Source organism: Argiope bruennichi, chromosome 7 (assembly GCF_947563725.1).
Source record: "Argiope bruennichi chromosome 7, qqArgBrue1.1, whole genome shotgun sequence".
Taxonomy (NCBI): Eukaryota; Metazoa; Arthropoda; class Arachnida; order Araneae; family Araneidae; genus Argiope; species Argiope bruennichi.
In genome coordinates this window covers 35519120-35546105 of record NC_079157.1, presented here as the reverse complement: position 1 = coordinate 35546105, position 26986 = coordinate 35519120, and the positions used below count along the sequence as shown (strand labels likewise).

The following is a 26986-nucleotide window of genomic DNA, read 5'->3' as shown; positions in this document are numbered from 1 at the left end:
CAAAGATCAGACTATTTTTCGACATAGTTGCCACCATTGTTTAGGCATTTATTGTAGCGCGCCACGCGTGTCTGGATGTCTTCGTCAAAGCACAATGCCGCCCACGTTTGATACTATGTTAACAATGGATCTGACTTCGCCGTGTCCCCTCAATTGATTGCCAACAAGAATGGACTTTAGGTACTTGAATGAGGTAATACTGTTTAGCCCTCTCGCTGTGTAATTCTTTTATCAAAATAGGTTTAAAAATTACGAAACGTTTCCTGCCAGACATCTTTGACGTTTGAAAAGAGTATGCAAACATGCTGGAACCACGGACAACTAACGCCATGTATTAACCCAAATGTGAATGAAACCAGAAAAGCCGAAATGAAACCATGAACGTGAAAAGAGCGGATTGCATAGCTAAATAGACGAAAAAATGCATCCCCATAGAATATATTGAAACATATTGAAATGCTCAATTGTTATATTGCCTCATATTGAGTTGCTCAAATATTGAAACTTCTATGTTGCCCGTGGAAATTGGGCAACGTAGGATTGCCCAATTGCGTAGGAACGTATTGGACAGCGAGAGGATTAATTAAAGCCAGTACGAATGAGCAAAAATTTCGCCTCAGAGCATGTCACGACGCTTATTTTGTATTCCGCGATGCAGTTTTCGAAGCCTCTCGCAATAAAGCTGTTTATCCGTGCATCTTAAAATCAACGAAATGATCCAAACCAGCCGATTTGCCGAATTAAAGATGGTGTCATGGAGTTGTTGAGCTCAAGGACATAGCAGGTGAATAGTAGGTAAGGGCACGGCAGTGAGATTACTTTATAAGTGGTTATGCTTAGACAACAAAGAATTTACTTAATAGATAACATAGTACTAATAACTCAGAAGAAAATGAAGTGAAGAGAAAATAAATTTAAATGCACGAATTTCGAGAAATTCGGTTAAGTTGGTGTGGTAAAGCTATGACGACGTATTACATTTCCCATCCTTCACTGAAGTGCCGTACTCTTCTGGCTTTGGGAACTATCATTGCATGAAGTCCGTAAATTTGCACGTGAATTTCAAAAACATTCGTGTTTCTCGCATCACCGACCTATTTGGCATGCACCTAGATACTCGAATTTCTTAACATTTAAAATTCTCAACAAAATAACCGCCGAATAAGTCAGCGATCTGAAAATGCCTCGCCTTACTTGCAAATAATTCAACAGAATAAAAAAATGCGTATGTTTCAATTAACGAACTCAGCTATTCCGCGTTGAAAATGGAAAACACAACTTACTTTTGGAATTACCTACATTCAATGTATTCAATATTCATCGTTAATATACATAATTATGAATATTGTTTAATATAATATACAGTATTGTACAATATACATGTGGTTGTATTTGTTTACATACATGTTTTGATACATATTTTTCTAGTCTGTTTCTGTTTCATCATATCGTAGAAGTTTAAACTAATTATCCCAGATTCTCTCAAGAGCTTTCCTAATTTTATCGTTTATACAAGTTTATGAGAATTTTTCAATATTAAAAAAAAGTATTGAAAGAAAAATCCCAAAATAAATTTTTGTGCGATTGTTTTTCTTATTTAAAGTTTATTGATGCCGATAACATTTTTTCTTGAAAAATTCTTAAAAGTTATATTTGAAATTATTCACCACGAAATTTCTAACTAATTAAATTTGTCAAAATTATCACACTACGCCTGCTTTGAAATATTCTTTCCAAGACAAAATTAATATGTATCAAAACATGTATGTATACAAATATAACCACATGTATATTGTACAATACTGTATATTATATTAAACAATATTCACAACAATAGAAGTTGCATTACTATTCTATCTTCTCTTTTGGATAATCGATGGCGATTCCCGATTAGGTACGCATCCCATAGTGCATTGAGATTGCAATTATAATGAAAGATGCTTTCCGATGCGATGCGCGTTAATGTCTTGTCTTTTCATGTTTGTGTTTGTTTTGTGTAAAATGGGACCATTAAAAGAAATTTTCCCTAAAACATACGTCCTCTTGCTTCCACTGCACGGATCATAATTCATTCCACCACAATATATCAAATAATTTGCTTGTTTTTACAAACTTTAGTTGTAGTAAATTGCAGGTGAGGTATGGGACAGTATTTATTTAGTATTATTTTACGGTATTTGGGAAGATGGTATCGATTTTCCATCTCACTTAAGTATTAAAATTTTTGGTAGCCTTATTCTGTTCCAGCACGTCAGAGAAGTTTTCTGAACTCAAACTAATCAACAAATTCACTATAAATTTAAGCATCACTCTCTAGCTTAGCAATTGTGTCAATTAAAGTAATTTCTCTAAAAGTATCGAATTTTTTAACATTATTTCAAAAATTATAGACCAAATCTGCCACTCACAAGTTTCATGTTAAAATTTCGAAGTGTCGGAAGAGACAAGTGAGCGAAATGTAATTAATTGGATTTTCATCAAACTTTATTATAATAATAAAAAGTCTGTCTATTTTTATTATAATTTATTATAATAATAATAAAAGTCTATTAAATATAATCACTATAAAGAAATATTTCTTACATTTTATACTAAAGTGGGGGCTCTCTTATTAATAACATGATATGTTAATTGTTTTTTCCCTTCATAAATAGTAGTTTATAAAATCATTAACATCATACCTTCCTTACTTAAAAAAACTGAATAAATAAAAATTTTCTCAAAAAATTTTATTTTATATTTTGGTGCACATAAGGTTAAGAGATTAGAACTCTGCCTCGAGTGCCAGCAAACCTATCTGTGCCACTGGATACAATCACCCTTCAATTTAACATAAAAATCTTGCTTTCTAACTCTGTTCTGTTTCTTCTTTACCACTTGGATGTTAAAATGTCCTGCTTTAATCACAAATTTAATTGGATGTCCTTAGGATGAACTTTACATGTTATTTTTTCACGCGATTCATCCGTTGAATTTCTTCAGTGAAATTTATCTACCGGAAGCTACAACTTTTCCCCCTACCTCCACGCAGAAAATCTCAATTTGTTAGTGTGTTTTACCCCTCGAGTATACGGCCTAATGTGGCTGAAGAACAGGCCGGATAACAAAAGTGCCGGACAAGCCGGAGTTCTATGAATTCATTTCTTTGCCTACCAATACCAGAAGACAAAGTTTCTATACCAAAACTCACTATTACAATACATATTTTCTCACTTTTTATTGAATACTAAACCCTCCATTCATCTCAAACTACGTAAAATATAAACGTGGTCGCGGCCCAGTTAAACATAGAAGCAGTTAAAATAGAATGTTCTGTACTAGTAGTTTTTATACTGCACTGCAAGAATTTATTAGAGAAAAAGTAAGCTAAAGGATATAAACTCTTCACATTTTAACAAATTCTGTACATTTCACTGTAGTATCCTTACAAAAACATTTAACATATCTCAAGAACAAATTTCGAATCTTGTACGTATTGTGCAGTTAAAAGCAGGAACAGCGGGAACAATTAAGACACGTTACACACTGACGAAACAATGAACAACGATCAGAACGCAGCTCTTTTCTTCTCACAACTTGTATTTTGACCGACACGTAGGAAGATCTTTAATGCCTTGGCAATGTTGGCAATGCAATGTTTTGCCTTCTTCAATTAATTACGCTAAAGAAAACTTTGACGGATAGTACGGAAGGTGGATAGTGGCGAACTGGATAATCGGGCGTGTACAATATTATTATTATTAGAAAAAGAACGAAATGATTATATTATCTTTTGCTATTCTTGCCTTCTTCAATTAATTACGATAACGAAAACTATGACGGATAGTACGGAAGCCGGATAGTCGCGAACTGGATACTCGGGAGTGTACAATATTATTATTATTAGAAAAAGAACGAAGTGATTATATTATCTTTTGCTATTCTTGCCTTCTTCAATTAATTACGATAACGAAAACTATGACGGATAGTACGGAAGCCGGATAGTCGCGAACTGGATACTCGGGAGTGTACAATATTATTATTATTAGAAAAAGAACGAAGTGATTATATTATCTTTTGCTATTCTTGCCTTCTTCAATTAATTACGATAACGAAAACTATGACGGATAGTACGGAAGCCGGATAGTCGCGAACTGGATACTCGGGAGTGTACAATATTATTATTATTAGAAAAAGAACGAAGTGATTATATTATCTTTTGCTATTCTTGCCTTCTTCAATTAATTACGATAACGAAAATTATGACGGATAGTACGGAAGCCGGAGAGTAGCGAACTGGATACTCGGGAGTGTACAATATTATTATTATTAGAAAAAGAACGAAATGATTATATTATCTTTTGCTATTCTTGCCTTCTTCAATTAATTACGATAACGAAAACTATGACGGATAGTACGGAAGCCGGATAGTCGCAAACTGGATACTCGGGAGTGTACAATATTATTATTATTAGAAAAAGAACGAAGTGATTATATTATCTTTTGCTATTCTTGCCTTCTTCAATTAATTACGATAACGAAAACTATGACGGATAGTACGGAAGCCGGATAGTCGCGAACTGGATACTCGGGAGTGTACAATATTATTATTATTAGAAAAAGAACGAAGTGATTATATTATCTTTTGCTATTCTTGCCTTCTTCAATTAATTACGATAACGAAAACTATGACGGATAGTACGGAAGCCGGATAGTCGCGAACTGGATACTCGGGCGTGTACAATATTATTATTATTAGAAAAAGAACGAAATGATTATATTATCTTTTGCTATTCTTGCCTTCTTCAATTAATTACGATAACGAAAACTATGACGGATAGTACGGAAGCCGGATAGTCGCGAACTGGATACTCGGGAGTGTACAATATTATTATTATTAGAAAAAGAACGAAATGATTATATTATCTTTTGCTATTCTTGCCTTCTTCAATTAATTACGATAACGAAAACTATGACGGATAGTACGGAAGCCGGATAGTCGCGAACTGGATACTCGGGAATGTACAATATTATTATTATTATTAGAAAAAGAACGAAGTGATTATATTATCTTTTGCTATTCTTGCCTTCTTCAATTAATTACGATAACGAAAACTATGACGAATTGTACGGAAGCCGGATAGTCGCGAACTGGATACTCGGGCGTGTACAATATTATTATTATTAGAAAAAGAACGAAATGATTATATTATCTTTTGCTATTCTTGCCTTCTTCAATTAATTACGATAACGAAAACTATGACGGATAGTACGGAAGCCGGATAGTCGCGAACTGGATACTCGGGAGTGTACAATATTATTATTATTAGAAAAAGAACGAAATGATTATATTATCTTTTGCTATTCTTGCCTTCTTCAATTAATTACGATAACGAAAACTATGACGGATAGTACGGAAGCCGGATAGTCGCGAACTGGATACTCGGGAGTGTACAATATTATTATTATTAGAAAAAGAACGAAATGATTATATTATCTTTTGCTATTCTTGCCTTCTTCAATTAATTACGATAACGAAAACTATGACGGATAGTACGGAAGCCGGATAGTGGCGAACTGGATACACGGGAGTGTACAATATTATTATTATTAGAAAAAGGACGAAATGATTATATTATCTTTTGCTATTCTTGCCTTCTTCAATTAATTACGATAGCGAAAACTATGACGGATAGTACGGAAGCCGGATAGTCGCGAACTGGATACTCGGGAATGTACAATATTATTATTATTATTAGAAAAAGAACGAAGTGATTATATTATCTTTTGCTATTCTTGCCTTCTTCAATTAATTACGATAGCGAAAACTATGACGGAAAGTACGGAAGCCGGATAGTCGCGAACTGGATACTCTGGAGTGTACATTATTATTATTATTATTAGAAAAAGAACGAAGTGGTTATATTATCTTTTGTTATTCTTGCCTTCTTCAATTAATTACGATAACGAAAACTATGACGAATTGTACGGAAGCCGGATAGTCGCGAACTGGATACTCTGGAGTGTACAATATTATTATTATTAGAAAAAGAACGAAGTGATTATATTATCTTTTGCTATTCTTGCCTTCTTCAATTAATTACGATAACGAAAACTATGACGAATTGTACGGAAGGCGGATAGTCGCGAACTGGATACTCTGGAGTGTACAATATTATTATTATTAGAAAAAGAACGAAGTGATTATATTATCTTTTGCTATTCTTGCCTTCTTCAATTAATTACGATAGCGAAAACTATGACGGATAGTACGGAAGCCGGATAGTCGTGAACTGGATACTCGGGAGTGTACAATATTATTATTATTAGAAAAAGAACGAAGTGATTATATTATCTTTTGCTATTCTTGCCTTCTTCAATTAATTACGATAGCGAAAACTATGACGGATAGTACGGAAGCCGGATAGTCGCGAACTGGATACTCGGGAGTGTACAATATTATTATTATTAGAAAAAGAACGAAGTGATTATATTATCTTTTGCTATTCTTGCCTTCTTCAATTAATTACGATAGCGAAAACTACGACGGATAGTACGGAAGCCGGATAGTCGCGAACTGGATACTCGGGAGTGTACAATATTATTATTATTAGAAAAAGAACGAGGTTATATTATCTTTTGCTATATGGGACAATTGTAATGTTAATATTTTATTTGGATCTAACTGTCTGACAAAAAAAAAAAAAAAGGATGCAAATTTCTACTTTTTGTCTGTTTCTCTGTGTTAAGAAGATACGATTAATCTGGCTTGGAACTAAACGTTTATTCTCTGTTCTGAGTTAGTCATACAAACTTTTTGTTTGAAGGAGATAAGATTCTAGTACTGTTATCAATTCTCTAAATTCACAGTTTTAATAAAATAAGTGCATGACATTTATTATCTATTTTTCAATTTTTTTACGTTTAAATTTATCTGCACATGTTTTAAGTTCGTGAAACAATTTATGAAGAATACTCTTTATGAATTCTAGCTAAAAATATTTACAAGATACTTCATTCATAATATGCTTGAGTTTTCCCATTTTGTACACTTACGTTTTCTTAGTGATAACACCCTACAGATATTTTTAGATATTAATACTAAATGAATCGATTTATATATCTCATAAATGTGGCGGTATCTGAGACTAAAAATAACATTTAAAGTATTCATTATAATGAATTGAAAATTAAAAACTAAAATGCAAGAAATGTAACAATAAAAAAAGCGAAACTGAATATTAGAGATTTTGCTAGTGATTTCTTTCTAAAAAATCACTTTTATCAAAGTTATTTTGCTTATGCCTCAAATAAAGAAAATATACAAAAAAAAAAATAATTGAGAAATGAAAAATTTAAAAGCATGAAAAGAAAAATAAATATCACACATTTAAAAATGCATTAAAATTCGTGCAAAAAATGATTTGCCTTTAGCAAAAGAATAAAAACAACGTAGAAAATTGAAAATAGTTCTAAACAGTTTAGTACTTTTAACTTATCAGCAGAAAAACAATGTTGAAAATTAATAAATCATTTTAGAAGAGTCAGAAATGTTTTTTATGTATATCTATGTAGAACCATTAAAAAATAATGACTCCTGAAGATATCAGTAAGTTTTCATCTTATAGAAAAATCTCTTAAATTGAGAATAAACTAAAATGTTGAATTATAAAAAAATTAAATTAATCTTACCAGTTTTCCATTGGCAAGATGACTAGTTTTTCATGATCGATGGAGACGATAAAATATCTAAAAAGAAAAACAAAGCAATTCATTATTTATATGCAAACGACAAATATTTAAAACATTCTATTGAAAAAAGTTAAAAATAATTTATTTTCAAATTATTTATTGCCAAAACTGAAATACAGGCATAATACTTTATTTATTGCCAAGCTGAAAGCGGCTTTCAAACTTACAGAAAATAAAGATTATTTTAAAAAAGTATGTTTTGATATTAATCACTTGCAATTAATTAATTTTCAGGGGTCCTAATAGCTAACTAATTTAGTTTAGTTTGCTCTGCAAATAACTAGATCCCTTTTTATATATTAAATATTTTTTTCTTATTACTTGATGCGAAATATAATATATAAATAAATTATGCAATTATTTATAGAATAGTTCAACAAGAAGTCCGATAGGAAGAATGGATTTATTTGTAATTATTTAATTCACTTAATAACTTTCTATACGTTTTTATTATAAAGAAAAAAAGATATGGATTAAATTGGGAACTGATGAGCATCAAGTTATTAAGTACGAGACATTAAAACGGTATCAAAAATTACATAAAAGAATAAAAACAAATCTGTTTAAACTTTTGAATTTAAAGTATTTAATAATAATTTGCTGTGATGTATTATTTGATACAATATAGAATACTAAAATAAGTAAAGAACTTGTTTTGGGGAAAATTCAACAATAAGGCACACTGAAATATGGATTGATTTGAAATTCTTTAATTAATTTTCTCACATTTATAGATGTCTTTATAAAGAAAAAGACGCATTAAATTAAGGACTTGACGAGCATCAAGTAACACGATACATTAAAAAGAGTATCATAAAGAACAGGAATGGATAAAAAAAATTATTTAGACATTTGAAATTAAGCAATTTAAAAATCGTTTGCTGTGATTTATTATTTGATACAATGTAAAATATTAAAATAAGTAAAGAATTTATATGCGGGAAATTCCAACAATAAGGCACAATAAACATGGATTGATTTAAAATTCTTTAATTCATTTTCTCACTTTCAGCAGATTATTATTATAAAGAGAAAACTAAGAAGAAAATCAAGAATTAATGAGTATTAAGCAGTATGATGTATCATGAAGAACACGAAATCATTAAAGAAAAAGCTGTTTAAACATTCAAAATGGCACAATTTAAAAATCGTTTGCTACTATTTATTACTTAATACGAAATTGAATACCGAAAAGTAAAGAAAATCTTTGTGAGAAAATCCATCAACAAGACAGATTGGAGCTGGGATTGATTTGTAATACTTTAATTTATTGTTTCTTTCTACAAATGCTTTTATAAAGAAAAATATTAGAAGAAGAGGCTTGATGAGAATCAAGCAATAAGAAGCATTAAAGGCGTATCATGGAGAACGTGGAAGGATTAAAAAAGAAAACCCTGTGTAAACAGTGGAAATTGTTTCAAAAGAACCCATCACGTAAGGTGAAAAAGACAGACATTTGCTTTCTTACAAGAATAACAGACCCCCCACTCTTACAGCAGACAAAGTTTGCGGAAAAGTTAATCAAACATAATTGCAGAGTTGTGAGAATTTTTTTTTCTTCTTTGAAACGAAATTATTTTCTGGTCAGGAATCTCTTTTTCAGAGGAAAGAAATACGAAAGAGAAACTTCTGATTTACTTCTACAAAACTTGAACGAAGCAATTATGTGAAATGAATCAAATCGTTCAAGCAAACGGATGCCACCATTTTTGAAAGAAAGTATCATTTTTATTTATTTCCATGGCGGCATCACATTATTTGCACTTCGGTTTGTCAGGTTTAGTATTTACTCTCAAAATTAAAATGCTCTCTTGAATTTAAAAATAAAGTATATCTAAAACTTTAAAAGTAAAGGAAAATAAAGTGTTTTTTAATATGCCAAGTGGAGTTATTTTACAGAAAAGAGTTACAGGCAAATGCGTGGTTGTAAACTTATCTATCTTCGCTTAAAATGCGAGTACGTGGTTTCTTTTTGAAGAGTATATTAAAATTTCCAATTCTTATGAATTTACGAAAAAATATCGGTTTTCATGGAAGTATTTTTATTTCATGAAATATTATATTCCAAATTTCAAATGCGCGCCTGAGTTTGAGAGGACTTGAAATTGAAGTCGACTTTTGCAGCTATTTTCAAAGAAATGTTAGATATAAAGCATGCTTTTAACTTTTCTGTTAAAAAAAAAAATCTTCCCGAACGCGTGCCAAAATGTTTTATAAAGATTTTTCTTTCTTTCTATAGCAATATTCAAAATGGGAAGTTCTCTCTGTATTATGTATTGCTGATATTAAGATTTTATTACTGGCGTGGCTAATATTTTTTCTGCTTTGATATTCCTTTTGAAAAGAAAGGATAGAAATATTGCCATGTTGGCGGTAAACTCATTGAGCACATTAAAGTAGATTTCAGTCGAGATTCTTTCGCAGGATTTTAGGTTAGCAATACAGATAAAAATCAATGAACTAATTGCATGGAATTTGGCATATGCTTTTATCACTTGAATACTAAAACTGTATTAAATTTTGAACCAAATTCGCTGGTGATCTGAGTTTGTCAACACATTAATTTATATAAGAAAACTTGAAATCGCCTTAAAAATATGCTGTTTTCAAAGCTGATTTTTTATTCAGCGATTTCTTACCAAGGTAGAAATTAGGCCAATCATGTGATTATACAAGTTGCAAGTTTTTAGATGGTTGGCAGGATTATAGAATGCATAGTTAGAAATCGCACACCATTCTTAAGTCTTGGTGTAAATATGAGAATTCGAAAATTCAAAAAGGATTGATGCATTTTAAATATGATCTTTAAGCCAAAAATTGAAAATCTGTGTCTGGACTAATTTTATATTAACCAATGTAAGGTAAAATTACTATGTGTGCGTGTATTTGTGAATATGATTATTGCAAGACCTAACAAGCTAAATGAAAGAAAGATTAAAAATCTACTTAATGTTTTAAGTCACATCATTAAGAATGACAATAACCTCAAACTGTCAAAAAGGAACATTTGAAATGTATAACAAGAATAGGGTTACTAGAAAACTTTTCTCTTGCTTTTTTGTTTAAAATATTGGCGACATTTAATATATGCTTTTGCCACCAAAAATCTAGATTTTCACCAAACATGAAATCAAATCAGGGAATCAGAATATGTCTTAAACTCATGTTCGATGAATCAAAAGATGTCTTAAACTCATATTCGATTAATAAGAAGATGACTTAAACTCACATTCAATGAATCAGAGGATGTCTTAAATTCTCATTCGAGGAATCAAAAGATGTCTTAAACTCATATTCGATTAATTAGAAGATGACTTAAACTCACATTCAATGAATCAAAGGATGTCTTAAATTCTCATTCGATGAATCAAAAGATGTCTCAAAATCATATTCAATGAATCAGAAGATGTCTTAAACTCAGATTCAGTGAATCAGAGGATGTCTTAAAAACATATTCAATGAATCAAAAGAGGTCTTAAGCTCATGTTCTATGAACCAGACGATATCTTAAACTCATATCCGATGACTCAGAAGATGTCTTAAGTTTATATTCGATTTTCACAATGACATTAAGAAGAAAAATGCAAAGTATACTACACACATTAATCTATATATCATTGTGAATAATCTCTTCATCTTGATACATTAAAAATTCCATTTTCATTATTTGAATCATTTGAATTGTCTAGATAATTTATCCTTTTTCCCTTTCTGTTTCCCAAAATTTGTAAATAGAGTTGAAAAAAAATTATTTTCATTAATTTATCTGTAATTTTCTTTTCATAAATTTCTTTAAGTAAATACGTTACTATAAGCAATTTGAAAACTATTTTAGGTAAAAATTCACAATTTTCAGCAGCAGTCAAAATTAAGATATTATCACCTTATTAGATATTTCACTTTATAAGCTTCCATTCCACTGTGTGCTTTGAAATTAAGTCTCGTTTAGTTTCTAAACAAAATAGTCTAAAAATAAAATATTGGAGCTTTATTTATTTACTTCAGTCATTTATATCAGCCTCAATAAATTTCTTTCCAAATGTGTGAGGTAACATCAATGAATTCCTGTGACTCGAAATACGTCACAACAACTAAATTTGAATTCTTAACTTATTTGATCAAACATAAAAGAATGACGTTAAAGAACGATTTTTGGAATAAATTCACTAAGGCGACACACAGAAAAAGTACTACTATGCTGTTTATTATTGTTGGCACGGTTCACAGATGCTCACAAGAGTAGTATGCTCTGCCAACGGATGTGGAAGATAAGTTCAGTAGTGACAGATGCGACAGATGTTAATTGACTTTCTATCTCATTTCCGCTCTCTTTAAATTACATTGCATACTAATGACTACACATGTTAGAATGTTAGAGAAAAACATTTAACTTTGAATATTTGCCAAAAGCTAAGACTCGATTACACAAGCCAATTGCTAAAAACATATGTAGAGCATGTCAATCTGAATGTCAGTTATGATCAGAAGTGGAAATTCACGCAATATGATAGATTAAACACTATAATATAATCTTTTCGATCAAGAAAATTCTCTCTGATACTTTGACCTATGTTTTATATAAATAAGTTATTATAAATACGTTCGGGGTAAAAATTTTTTAAAACGTTTGAAAACAGTTTACTTTGACTTATTCTTAAATATTTGCAAAAGAAAAAAAATCTATGAAATTAAAATATTCGATTTAAGTGGAAAACGATTTATAAAATTGGAAAAAATTGATTTTTTTGGCTAAAAAGAGGTATCGAGCCAAAATCTAGTTTATTGGTTTATCAAATGGTTTGCTTAAAATTTCCCAGTTAGCTTAAGAAACCTTATTACCTTGTTCCAGAATTTTTAAAAAAAAGCTATATTTCTATTCATTTTTTAAATATTGGGGTGACTATATTTCTATCCATCATTTAACTCTTATCTGGGGAGGTGAAAATTTAGGACTTAAATAGGAGGTGCTGTCTACGATACCACATTTTCTTTAGATTTAAATTACATTTTCTAATGAAAGTATTGATATGAAAATCAGCCAATGATTTCTGCAGATATTTTTCTTGATATATAAATATATTTAAGAAATTTTTCAAAATATATTATTACTGAAAAATTGCGTTTGAGCATACATTTTATTCTCAAATTACATGTTACAACAAATAACATTCTTGAAAAAAAATTATTTTTTACTTTTTAAATCATATTTATTTTTCCAGTGTACAAAGATATATAGAAAATAATATAATGGAAAACTAAAAAATTATTCGAAAAAAAAAATGACAATGGGTAAAATTGACCCCCTCCCCCTTTTTTTTGTCGGCGTCACTTCTACGCAAAAACTTGTAAAAATACATAGTACGGTTTGCGAGGGCATTTTGAACATACATGTTAAATACTAGTATAAAAATCAGCTGGTAAATCCTACACATATTTCTCTTGGTATATTAATATATTTTATAAATTTTTCAAAATACATTACCACTAGAAAATTCATTATATTTGAACATTCGAATCAGAATCAGTCGAATACGAACTCCATAAAAAAAATCTTCTGTTTAATTAACTCCGACACTAAAATCACTTTATGCTGTATTTAAAAGTCTTTGGAGCTCTATTTCATAACGAGGATCAGTAGATTGGATGATATTTTGAGGAGCAAGATTTAGAGCCATCTGCTAAGCCGTGTATAAAACAGGAACACAAAGGGAGGTGAGGTCTCACAGATGCCACGCAAAGAAATTTCAGAAATATTTTTAAAAACTCCGCTGGCGAAAGAAATTGCAGAAATATTTTAAAGAGTTCACGTATTGTGAAGGTCACGCAATAAGAAGCTACGTAGACAATCCATTCGATTGAGCTAAAAATTGAATAGGGTTGACCGAAAGGCTATCTTTAGCGGTCCGAGAACCCCCACCTCCTCAGTAATGGGTTAAGTAACGCGAAATTTTTGATTTTTTTCGAATTGTGAAGCATTAAAGCAGCTATAAAATATTTATAAATGAATTGATCGCTTTTTGTCCAGTTCTGGAACTTCGGAGCATTCTGAGATATTATTATACCAAATTTGAACAAAAAAATATGCATTTTAATTTATGAGTGTTTTTGCTAAAAAAATTCTATTATATTCTATATTTGAGAAAATAGCAACTAAACATGTAAAGCTAAATAGTCTTAAAACATATGTAAGTGCAAATATGAAAATCAGTATACCATCTTAATAAAAAAAATAGATTTAGAAGCAAAATTCTAACGGTTTTATAAAGAAAATTGTTCAAAAATTTATAATAAATAAAAATATAAATAATTAGGCAAAAAAATCGACTTTTCAAGTAGTCACCTACCTTAACCAAAGCCTGATGAAATAGAAATTTATGTTTTTTTATATTCTGCCAAATTTGCGCCAATCACTTTAATCAAACATTGGGCATACTATGCCAACTTATTCGTCAAAATGATTCATATAATGCATGGTAATAACTACATCAAAGCTTATAAGTTTTCGATTTTCACATGGTCACATGCCTTTATGGAGAAATCTATAATTCCATCAATTGTTGAGACAAGGGAGCTCCATCAGTTATTAGCATCCGGATTCAATGAAGACTTAACGAGCGACTGGTCCTTAACGAGGTCACTTGGGGTAGCTTTGAAAAGCGAGGCGAGGTAACATGGGGGAGCTACCTTCTCAAGAGAAGGGAATCAACAAGGGTAATCACCATAGTTCGCCACAAAAAGAAAAAAAAATCCAGTCCTGAGTCTGTTTCAGCATTGCTAAAATTGACTGTTTGAACTTCTAAAGAAGATCAGTTGCTTGAATTGTCTAAAGTACTAAATATTATGCACAATCGTACAAGCTGTCAGACAATACATATTCAATCTCGCTGTCTTCCATGATGTCTCGAATTACAGGTTTGAGTTCGTTTTTGGTATGGTGATGCGCTATCAGTTCCAGTAAACCAGGTTGGAAAGCAAATACCCATAATACAGTGTGTTACGGTGTCATAATCTAAACAACATCGGAATGATTTTCTCTTGTCAAAGAATATGCATTGAAAACTCAATCCACAAAGTGGCATCAGTCTTTTTATTCTTTCGTGACTTCTAAGAAAATTTTCATCCTCCCAAAAAAGCCTCTGGTGCGAAAGAGTTTATAGCTATTCAGTGTCAAGAAAAATAATCATAAGCATGATAAAATTCATAGTAGGTCTCCAACAAAAGCAATCATACCAACTTTCTTTGAGTTCGATTCCTACGGTATTTCAATATCTCCCACATTTTTCATACAACGTTGTTAATTCATCTTTAGTATCTCATTTATTTTAATGTTAATAATACAGCAAAAAGGAATTATACTATGTTGTTCCATGCTTTCATTCATATTGCAAGTCACCACTTTTCATTCATAAAGCATCCATGTACTCGAGATATTGCTCATTTTTTTTTCTTTTCATCATTGTTATCAATTTTATATATAATCATTTTTTTTGTCATTTGTATGCATTTTTGCTACTGATTGTAATGTAATAATTTTTTTTTGGTCAGGCTTGTTTTAGATCTATTAGATCTATACCAAACTAAGTGGGAACTATATTCTAAGAGTTCTAGAAACAGAGGTAGAGTGTGGTATTAACCACAGGTCATCGGTTAATCAACAAAAAAAATAACACCAAATATAGCACGCTTATAAGTTTGTTCGTAATTAAGATATAGCTGTGCATTAGTAGCTTATGGTTAATACCGATTTTCTCCAATAGTATGGGGTTAATACACAAGTTTATAGGTGATAGATTAATACGTATAAACCACATTTTTTCATATTAATAGGGTGTTCATTAATTTGTTTCTGGAGATATAAGACAACAGATGACAGAAAATTATGAGTCAATTTTTTTTTAGAAATGAGGTGACGAGAATTAAAGTCGAATGAAATACAATTATAAATTAAAAATGAAGCGATGAGAATTAAAATCGAATCAAAAACAATTATAAATGGTCTTTGAGTATGCTTATAAATTCGATCGTAATTAAAATAAGGTTGTGTGCATCAAAGCTTGTGGTTAATAAAAAAGTTCTCCAATAGTGTGGGGTTAATACACAAGTTTGTAGTTGATAGATTAATACGTATAATCCACATTTTTTCATATTAATAGGGTGTTCATTAATTTGTTTCTGGAGATATAAGCCAACAGATGACAGAAAATTATGAGTCAATTTTTTTTTAGAAATGAGGCAATGAGAATTATAGTCGAATGAAATACAATTATAAATTAAAAATGAAGCGATGAGAATTAAAATCGAATCAGAAACAATTATAAATGCTCTTTGAGTATGCTTATAAATTCGTTCGTAATTAAAATAAGATTGTGTGCATCAAAATTTGTGGTTAATATCAAAGTCATCCAATAGTGTGGGGTTAATACACAAATTTATAGTTGATAAATTAATACGTATAAACAACACATTTTCATATAAATAAAGTGTTCATTAATTTGTTTCTGGAGATATAAGCCAACAAATGACAAAATATTATGAGTTAACTTTTTTTAGAAATGAGGCGATGAGAATTAAAGTCGAATGAAATACAATTATAAATTAAAAATGAAGTGATGAGAATTAAAATCGAATCAAAAACAATTATAAATGCTCTTTGAGTATGCTTATAAATTCGATCGTAATTAAAATAAGGTTGTGTGCATGAAAGCTTGTGGTTAATAAAAAAGTTCTCCAATAGTGTGGGGTTAATACATAAATTTGTAGTTGATAGATTAATACGTATAAACCACATTTTTTCATATAAATAGGGTGTTCATTAATTTGTTTCTGGAGATATAAGCCAAAAGATGACAGAAAATTATGAGTCAATTTTTTTTTAGAAATGAGGCGATGAGAATTAAAGTCGAATGAAATACATTTATAAATTAAAAATGAAGCGATGAGAATTAAAATCGAATCAGAAACAATTATAAATGCTCTTTGAGTATGCTTATAAATTCGTTCGTAATTAAAATAAGATTGTGTGCATCAAAATTTGTGGTTAATATCAAAGTCATCCAATAGTGTGGGGTTAATACACAAATTTATAGTTGATAAATTAATACGTATAAACAACACATTTTCATATAAATAAAGTGTTCATTAATTTGTTTCTAGAGAAAAAGCCAACAGATGACAAAACATTATGAATCAATTTTTATTTAGAAATGAAGCGATGAGAATTAAAACAAATCAAATGCAATTATAAATGCTCTGAGTTTGTATATTTTTATTTTAAAATATATTTTTACCATCTAATCCGCATACTTTTCTGCCATCTATTTGAATTAGAGAATTTTAAAAAATCAGCCTTCGTTTAAAGTGAAATTTCTTTATGGCTCATATTTGTTTCAGGATTATATAACAGAAAATAATTATTTTCCGAAACTTGAATACAAAGCAAAATAACTGAACCAGAAGCATTTTCATTTATGTTTCTTAGAAGCAAAATTAAGAAAACATGAATACTGCATCATAAGAATTTCATATTACATTTCTCATTATTTCTTGAAAAAGTAATCTTAAGTTTCTTAATAACTGCAATGACGTAAAAAGCGAAATGCATTCTTCTCACATATTTTTTTCTTCTCAAAATAGTATAAAATTATAATTTTTAGAGCTGGTTGCATATTTTAATCATTATATTCATATTTTTATGCATCAATTTATATTCAAAGTTCTGTATATTATGCAGTTATTTAATAAAAATTTTGAATCTTTTGAATAAAGGAGTATTACAAAAAGAAATTTAAAATATCAAGATAAATATTAAATTAACTTAAAAATACAGACAGAAGATACTTTTTAGAAAAAGAAAGTTTTTTTATTTCTATATTATTTTAATTTTCAGTTGACTGTATCTTAAATTTAGAATTGCATATCAAAAAGCCAATTTACACAATGAGAGATTGAAGAATTTTTTTTTTCTCATTTGTACTGAAATTGATAAACTTTTTCGAAAAATTTAATTTACCCCCTATTACGAAATCTTCTTTATATTATGATATTTTCTATACTATCCAGATTTTTCAAGTTAAATTTGTTAGTCTTCTGCAAAATGATTCCCTCCTATAAAAATTTGAGATCTTTTAATAATAGAGCGCCAGAGTGTTTAAAAATTCTACACAAAAATATTATCTTTTTTGTCTGCGTGTGTCAAGAAAGGTTTCAAGTAAACACCCACGCAGTGGACAATAGCTGTCTGATCGTTCCTGTGGTATTTTTGTATGCACTATATTGCGTAAAATTATAATTAACACTAGAAAGTCCTTCGGTATCCATTGGACACCGGAGGCTGTTTAGTTTGTTCTTTCCGCATTTTTGCAGGGAATTTGAACATTTTTCGTGACTTTTAATCGTTTTCTAAGGTGATTACACAGGAAATGTTTTGTGGTTCTATGTAAATTAGGAGAAATTTTACATCTAAATATACCTACAACGTCCGCTGATGTCATTTCAACACAAAGGCAATTTATCATTATAAATAGCTTTTGTTCAACAAACGATATTCGCTAAGTAAAACAAATTTCCCAAAGTATTATCGCATATTTGTTTGACCTTGAATGCAGTGTTAAGGGGTTCACAGCTAAAATGAATCAATTATACTAAAACTGTTGTGTCTAAGTATTTCGTTGCACAGCATTTGCTTATCTGCTCATACAAAAAAATTGCATTCGATTTTCGAACTTTGTGCAGAGCAGACACCCAGATGTTCAAGTTGGAAATCCCGGATGTTCAAGTATTAAATGGAATGAACATAACAAAATTGATAAAATATAAAATACATGTACAACTTAAAGGAAGCATAACGAAATATTCACAAATAATAGAAAGAACATATTAAGTATAAAACTTCAAGAAAGATCTAGAAGCAAAAGTACAGCATGACCTGCGTCCGAAGGCCTAGAGCTATATTTATGATTTCTCCGACAGTTCAATTTACATCATTCATGGTCTCAAATTATATATATCATAACTTTTGAATTTAATTTTAAAGCTTTCGTGACAAATTAATCGAAATATTTTAGAACACACGTTATTTGAGCAGTTAAAAATTTAATTTTTTTATTTATCTGATACTTTGTATGATTGTACTTTGTAGACTTTGTAACAGCTAATTTGTATTTATAGATGTTTTAGTGTTGTGACTTAAGTTTTCTGCCCTTTTATAATACAGCTAATACAACATCAGCATTAATTTGAAGCATTTAGATTTCTTCGACCTTATCAACAGCAGTTATGTGCAGTTTAAATCCAACAATTGGAAAGTCGCAAACATAATCTATTCTTTTGATGGCTCAGATGAAATGGTCTTCTGCTTTAACCATCTTTGGAATCGTTCGCTATTAATTTTATTTTGATTCTCTGTGGTTGGAACTTTCTCTTTCTGGATTGAAGCTTAATTTTGATTTGATGCGAAAGAAAAGAAACCACACACACAAAGTATTCACAGCCAAAATGTACGATAAATTCGTAAAGCGTTTAGCAGCTACGTATAAACTTTCAAATGAATTTTGAAGCAATATCAGCTTTGTTAGTGATTCAAATGAAATGGCTTTCTGATTTAAAATTCTCTGGAGCATTTCGATGGCAACCCTGAAACAAATTTGTTTTTTGTTCTCCAAGACTATCATTTGAACTTTGTGTATTTAATCCTTTGTGATTAAGATTTAATTCCAAACAATAGGAAATCATTCCACTGTATTCACTACTGAACTACTGTAGGAAATTATTAAAGTGATAAGCTGCTGATTTCGAACCATCAGCTGAACTCTCATAATAACAGAAACAGTCTCAATTTTATTAATGTTTCAGATGACATGGCTTTGGACTTTAAGAATCTCTAGAGGATTTCTATTGCTGCCCAAGAATACAAGATATTCTTTAAATGATAAAATACAATGTCTGAACCATCAACTTCATGCTATCTAGAGCAGCATCGCTCATATTAATCTTTCTGATGAAATAGTCTTCTGCGTTAAGAATATTTGATATAGTCTAATATCTATCCTCGAGTGATCTTTTTTAATTTTCCGTGAATGAGATTTGCTGTTTCTTGATTTTTGTCCCTATGATTACGATTTGATTCCATTTAACGATTATAGTATAGTTCCAATCATTTTACGACATGTGCTACCAAAATGTACAAGAAACTTTATAATGACATTCTGCTCTCTCCTAATCATCAATTGAATTGATAATGATTCAGATACTTTACAATTTTCATCCCCCTCAAGTCCTGGAGGTCAAAAAGTGTGGTCTTGGCCGGCGAAGGGGTATACCTGGGCGGAATGGGCGAAGTACGTTGGGAGAGTAATCACCTGGTAGGGTCACTGAAAGCGAGGAGGCCGTTCCATTATGCTCATTTAAGGTCTGCAGGCAAAGGAGCAAAGACAAACTTCTATCCTTGGACATTGTCCAAGATGTTCCAGTCTTTTCGACCAACAGAAGCTACTAACTTTCTCTTTTCTGAGTTGAACTGGACTTTCTAAAGGAGGCTTAACATTCGATCCCCTTATTATTATTGATGTCTTGGGGGGGCAACAGCCTACTGGAGCTTTTGTCGGACATATGCCAGATCTTTTGAGGATAAGCAACAACATCAAAATGATTTTCTCGATATTTGAAACACATTTTGCAAGACGATGATAATTACATCGAAGATTCATAAATTTTCAATCTGATATCTGTATTGTATAGACTGTAATTGTATGAATATACCAATATTAAATTTCTAAATCTTGTGTTTCATAACTTCTTATATTTAGTATTGGGCAGCTAAAACTTATTTTGACTCAATTTTGAACCAAAAAAAGAAACGTACTAAAATCATGATTTGACTAACTCTGATTCTCCTAGCTTTATACAATTTCACCAAGAATTTTAAATAAGAATTAACATTTGGAATTACTGAGTACATAATGGAAATAAAACCGTGCAAGAGTATTCGTTGTATTCGATAAAATTACAATATGTTGAAAAATCATTTGGATGATAGAAAAAACCTTTCGATCTACTGAATAAACAAATGCAAAGTTTAAATCTGAATAACGTGACATGGGATTCCTGAGGCCCTTTTAAAATCTCAAACGGAAGGAAAAAGTACTCGCTGAAAAGAGCTCCTACGTTTCATGTAAATTTGAAAGATGATCAAAGTGAGTAGATTTGAAAAACAATGCCACTATAAAGAGTTAAAATAAAACATGTGATATAAAACTTTGATTCTCTTCAGATTATTTGATTTACTTTAAACTTGATATTATATTCAAGTTTGAATCTTTTTCGAGAAACTCAAAACAGTTTATGCATAATTAATATGGAATTAAATGTGCTTAAAACACTGAAAAATAACCGATTTAATTTGTTAATTTGCATATGCAGAATATTCACTGTGACCTAGACCGTAGAGTTAATATCTCAATGGTTCACATTAGAAATATTCATCGAACTGAAAAATATCTTCGAATGAAGTTAAGAATCATGTTTTGTATTTCTTAAAATAATTCAATATTTGTTAATAAAATTCACTACATTTAAATTTTCTACAGATTTTCTATCTGATTAATCATATTAATTAAATTAGTTTAAAAATTTTAAAAAAAATTCTTTCCTCTATAATCGAATATTGAGTTTAATTTTTAAAAAAATTTAATATTCTAATTTTTAAATTTATATTTAAATATTAATTTTTTATATCTTTTATATTTTAAATAATTTTTGTTTACATTTGTCAACAAAAAACCAACTACAATCCATATTCGGTTTCCTTTATTAGAGTATGAAGCACTAAAGGCTCATTTATGGTATTCTGAAAATGAATACCTAAGTGCTCGAAGATTTTAGACTTTGCTTTATGTCCACAAATATAATGTTGGATTAGAAGGATAACATCTTTATCAAGGAATATACGTGGAAATTGTCCGAATTATAAATATCCCTTCTGACCCCCCCCCCATCCTCTTACAACATAACTCTTTGACAAGTTTACTAAAAATCAAATCTTTCCTTCAATTTTTAACTTGTCCCGAATTCGAATTTAAGAAACCTTCCACCGATAAAACCTCTTGCCCTACAGAATCCATCCGTCGAAGCAATATTCTGATGTGGGGCTTTAAGTTCCGCCGATACAACAAGGTGGTTCCTAAGTCCCGCTTCAACAGATAGGCCGGGAGGAGAGAGGAAGGATTGTGGCCTAACAGGTGGCCCATTTATCAGTGGAGCTTGGACTTTTGCCAGAAGTCGATCCGATGGATCCACTTGTTGCTCTCGCATCCCGCTAATGGGGAACGAATGGAGAAAGGGAAGAAATATGAGTAGAAATGAAATTCTTTTAAAAAATGCTACCGTGCTCGAAAAGAAGAGTGTTGTATTAATGGAAGGAATAAAATTAATTGTTCGCAGGTTATGTTAATTAAGTATTTTCTAACTAATTATTAAATCGTTTAACGAAAGAGAATCAACGTGCTTTAAGAAGGAAAAGTATTAAACATATAGTAAAGAAAACAGATTTTAATTGAATGAATTATTATCTAAACGAATTTGCATCAGTGAAAGATTGTAACAGTTTTGAAAATGTATATTTAATTTGAAACTCTTTAAACAGAAATTCAAAATATATGTTTATTTAAGACTATATCTTGTAGAGAGTTTAGGTTCGTCAGAAATTGTACAAATGTGTACCACCAATATCTATAATTATATAAGTTTATTAATTAGTCTTCATCTAAATAATGAAAACGCTGACTAAATTTTATTTTCGTTTTTGTCATGAAATGTGACATCATTAGTAATATTCACGCAAACGTAGTGTAAGGCTGTTAAAATAGTAATGTAATTCAAAATTGTAATGCAATAATTGTTTTTAATTAAAAATTATTCTATTTCCACTCTAATGAATTATTTATCATTAGAGTGGAAATTATCACAAATGAGTGCTTAAAAATGCTATGTGGACATCAAGCAGTGTATAGAGTGAGTCATAAATCCCCAGGCAAGTTGTTAAAATGAGAACTAGTTTCTTTTTTATTTTCAAGAAAAGAAACCAATCGAAAAGAAATACTATTAATAAAAGAAGAATCTATAAAGATTGTTTTGTTGGCTGATAGTTGTACTAATCGTTATATAGAGAATGCCTTTAATGCAGTAGAGATAAATAATATTAAAACTGATAAACAAATCCAAACAACTTTAGATTTCAGACACAATACTTTCAGTATTTTGAAAATTTTTGCCACGGTGTCGTGAGTTATTTGAATTATGTACCACTCCCAAGCAGCAGAGAAATTTTAATAGATTCTTTCTCCATTAATAGAAGTAATCTATTTGTCATCTATTTTCAAATTGTACATTGTTTTTAGCAGCAATGCAATTTCATGTCTGGCGCCTCCTGTTAATTTCTGAGATTGCTTATGATGAAATTTCTTGTCTGACGCCTTATGTAAATTTCTGATATCACTTATGATGCAATTTCCTCTCTGACCCATCCTGTAAATTTCTGAAATAGTTTATGATGCAATTCCATGTCCAAAGCCTCCTGTAAATTACCAAGATCGCTTTTGATGAAATTTCATGTCTGCAGCCTTATGTAAATTTCTGATATCACTTATGATGCATTTTCATATCTGACCCTTTCTATAAATTTCTAACATCCCTCATGATGCAATTCCATGTCCGATGCCTCCTGTAAATTACTGAGATCGCTTATCATGCAATTTGATGCTTGACGCCTCCTGTAAATTTCTGAGATAATAATCCTGAATATTTTTTTTCGGGTTTTAGTAATCAAAGAAAATACTGCATATAAGCTTTTCAGGAAGCAATGAAAATAATTTGAATTTCATTGCAATAAGGAAAACTGCACTTGAAAATTATGCAAAAGTATATTTTTAAAATATACAAATATTATGGCAACAAATTCTATGGAAACTGAAACTGTGCATTGGATTTTTCTTAATTTTTAGTGATTCAAATTAAATAGAACCTACTTTCTGAAATAGAAAAAAATGTCCAGGAAGAACCGGATAAATGGTCACTAAATAGAAATATCCAAGGGTGCTTATAACAGGCATGCAAATCCGGATCATGTATTTGAAATATTTTAAAATATTCATTTTTACATAATTCAAATGAACTTCGAAATTTTCATATAAATTGAGAAGACAATTATTAAGGTAAAACTTTTCTGGATATTTTTTCTTATGGATACCAAACTTTTCGACCATTTACCATTAAGATATGTGTAAACATTTATAATAATAATTATAGGAAAAAGAGGGCTAACAACAATTTTATTTATAAAATAAATTTTATACTTTTATAAATACCGTAATTTAAATTTTTATCTTATTTAAAATATATTGTAAATACAAATTTTATTAACAGAAAAGGTTAAGAAAATAAAGGCAAGGAAATATGACACATTATAGACAGTATAGCACCTTAAATATAAAAGAAAGATAAATAAATAAGTAAATATTAAGCAGTATAAACACTATGTATAAACTATAAATCAAATGTATCCAACGAGCTTCAGAGCATAAATATTGCAAATTTTACATTTAAAATATTGCAATAAGAAGATACATTCAAAGAAAAAAAATCTGATTAGTCCTAAATGCAATGCAATAATTAATTTTGCTTTTATTTTGAATTCTAGAGTTTTTCTTTGCAAATATGTACAAATACAATTACAATAATTGGAATTTGAGCGGGAGAATGAAAAAATCCAAATATTTCATTTCTTGTTTATTAATAAAGCCATCATTTTTTTTTTTTTCATTTTAAATAATCCATAATATTTTTTTTGCGATTTTGAAATTTTTGTTTTAATTATAATGTTATATTTATTTCTAGTTTTTCAGATAAGAAAATTTGAAAAGTAAATTCTTATAAGTGCACAGTAAAACGTTTAACTTATTTTAATTATTATTTTTAATCTTGTTGTTAAATTTGGGCTAAAACTTTTACTATTAATTAAATATATGAAAGCTCCTTAGATAAAAATAGTTTATTTGCACCAAAAACATTTTGTTACTTAATTTTCCTATTTTAATGAAAATGTGAAATTATAAAAAAATGTTTATGACAGTTGAAACTGAAAATAATTTTAAAGTCTCATTGGTAATCTTTTATTAATTAAAGATTTTTATTTGCTTTATTTAACAGTTATTTCTTTTAGGTAATTAATTTGTAATAATAAATTAATAATCTAATAATTAATCAGTTGAATTTTACATCTTTTAAAAATCAAATACTTAAAATAATTTTTAGCACGTAAGTCAAAGTTAAATAATTTAAGATTTTGAATCGAAAAATCTTAATTAAAATGCTAAAGCGTTTTTAAAATTGTTTCTTTATATCTCTCACAAAAACATTTATTACTTTTATAAAATTTTAATCGGAAATAAAATTGAGAATTTTGTACTTAATTATAATCATATATATGAATTCTTTATAATTGGCATTTTTACAATGAATATATTTTAAATATTAAGAGATGTATTAAAATTTTGTTAAAAATGCAACTGTCATCGGAAGAAATCTTTATAAATTAAAATATTTCAAGGCATTTTGAAGATTGAAGTAAAATTGTATTATAAATTTATAATAGAGAATTCTTTTATTAATATAAAGATTTTCTCAGAAAATATGAAATGATTTTTTTTTATTTCCATATAAAATATCTCCTGCTGTTTTCTGGGATTTTTCCAATTAAAATGCAAAGTATAAAAAAAATCAATATCTATTTTTCGAAGCTGATGTCAAAATCTCCAAATGTAATAGCATTTGTAATTTCCAGTAGATTTCAGAAGCAGTGTGCTGTATTTTTCAAGAAGCTTTTAAAAGTTTTATATTATTATTTTTAATTAAACTATAGAGAATGTATGCCATCCATTAAATTGCTCTTTGATGTTCTAAAGTAGATAAAATATTCTGATAAGTGTCATTTAATTAAGGAAATTGTTAAAATTTGTACCTTTAAAAATTCTCTTCTTTAAAGAAATTCTTCTCTAATAAGATAGACTATATTTCACTGATTAAAAATAAATAATATCTATACTTTTTTAAAATGATCTGAAAAGGCTAAAACTCATAAATTTATTCTAAAAATTTATTTCGAAGGAGTCAACATGTTAAAAAAAAGTTTTTTTCTGCCTTTTTTTAAAATATATTTTTTTGCCCCCCCCCCTTTTTTAAAAATATACTTTTTAAAATTTCGTTATCCAAAGAAAAGTATCTTTCTTTCTATATATTTTTCTTCTCTTTCTGAAATTCATTCAAAATGAAATTTTTCGTTACAATAACATTATGCATCTGTTAAACTAATTTTAATTTATATTTGAGCAGTAGCACAATTTTAAGATTTTATTTATTATGAAAGATAGATTAGTTTTAGATTATTACTAGTTTTTAAAAATTGTTGTTACAAAAATATTAAAATGAAAATTAATTCGCAATAATTATTTAACCAGTATTCTGATAAAGATGTCTGCATTATACTAATTATAGGAAATGCATATTATCTTAATTATATAAGATTTTATGCAGAATTTTTCTTACTGAGCACAAAGATTTGTGATGTGGCTGTTAAATTGAAAATTATCGCCTCCTAATGCATATTAGATTGATTATTAGAAAAACAACACATTAAGAATATTTTTCTTCTCTATTATGATGTAAAAAGTCCGTGTTCCTTTAAGACTGGTTATTTAAAAAACCCAATATATTAAAAAGCGTATAATTTTCTTCTATTTTATGATGTAAAAAACCCGCTTTTCTGCAGCATTAACTTTTACATCAGATATAAAATTTGTCTGTCGAAAAATCGTTTTCATTTACAACGGAAATGTAGACAATATTTGCTGTTCGAGAAAATATCAGTTTCCTCACGAAATTGTTTGAAATAAAAATTGATATAGGAAAATACTATTTTAGAAATCATTCAGTTTTAGGTTTAGCTTATTATTTTTATAATGCCATAAAGAGAAAGAATAGATTGATCATACGTTGAAAGAATATATTCTCTTTTACATAGAGCTGTTTGAGTTCAATGTTGCAAAATTTTGTTTGATTATTCTATTCCAAATAAAATAATAAATGCTGAAAGTATTTACAGACTGATTTACTAACACAAATAATTAAATCTAGCATTTAATTATTTATGTGATTTGGTCTAATTGGTATGCCTCAAAAAGTATTCTTAAAATTCAAATTCTTAAAT

At 29.2% G+C, this 26986-nt stretch overlaps 1 protein-coding gene across 1 annotated transcript in view; it reads right to left on the bottom strand.

Annotated features, from left to right (window-relative positions):
- LOC129975711 (glutamate-gated chloride channel-like) overlaps positions 1-26986 on the bottom strand; it is a 525971-nt gene that overhangs the window by 303549 nt on the left and 195436 nt on the right. Inside the window, exon 3 of the mRNA XM_056088870.1 lies at positions 7672-7728. The gene's annotated coding sequence lies outside the window, so the exon portion shown is untranslated. The remainder of the gene's footprint in view (positions 1-7671; positions 7729-26986) is intronic.